Below are 682 nucleotides of genomic sequence, written 5' to 3'. Positions count from 1 at the left end.
TTTCTATATTTTTTCATCTAGTTATTTATATATATTCCTGGCAATATTTCATTCTCAAAATCTAGTGTAATAGTTGCCATCCGAAACTATATTTCATAAGTGTTCAGAAACACCTAAGTCATATCTTAATGTTCATTTCTGTCTTTAGTTTTCCAAAATTAGCTTTGCAATATTAATGAAATGTTTTTAAGAGAGAAAAAGATCAAATACAACTAATAACTAAGTATCTAAGTTAAAATTGATAGATATTTTCTTACTTTTTCATTTATAATCACTCATGGTTCAGTGGTTTATTGTGGTCCACCCAGCACAAAGCATCAACTTTTGATCTCTACTTGATGTATACAGCACATACATGTTCTTCATCAAAAGAGGCAATGCTCAAACCAAGATATTCCTGAAAAAGAGAATGCTATACAGATCGCCACCATCATAACTTCAGTTTATTGTCTTTTACTGTAGTGTCTGTTGCATCACTTTCTGAAGTACTGTTGTTTTTTGTACCACCATCATCATAATACAACCAGTATGTAGTTCTAGACAATTTTTAGAAAGTATTTCTGTTGGTTATAAAAATCACCAGACAAAGACATTATCTATATTGCTGAAATAACAATATAAAATCCATGATACAGAAGGCTCTTATTAAAATACATATAAGAAACATTTTACAAAAAATTTA

General features: G+C 28.9%; 1 protein-coding gene across 1 annotated transcript in view; it reads right to left on the bottom strand.

Moving 5' to 3' along the window:
- The window catches only part of LOC119594266 (DNA repair protein complementing XP-C cells homolog), a gene marked incomplete in the record, with an annotated part of 63,731 nt that overhangs the window by 33,574 nt on the left and 29,475 nt on the right, over positions 1-682 (bottom strand).

The sequence above is a fragment of the Penaeus monodon genome, chromosome 33 (assembly GCF_015228065.2).
Source record: "Penaeus monodon isolate SGIC_2016 chromosome 33, NSTDA_Pmon_1, whole genome shotgun sequence".
NCBI lineage: Eukaryota > Metazoa > Arthropoda > Malacostraca > Decapoda > Penaeidae > Penaeus > Penaeus monodon.
The sequence above is the reverse complement of the archived record's forward strand: the minus strand, read 5'-3'. Positions and strand labels throughout refer to the sequence as shown.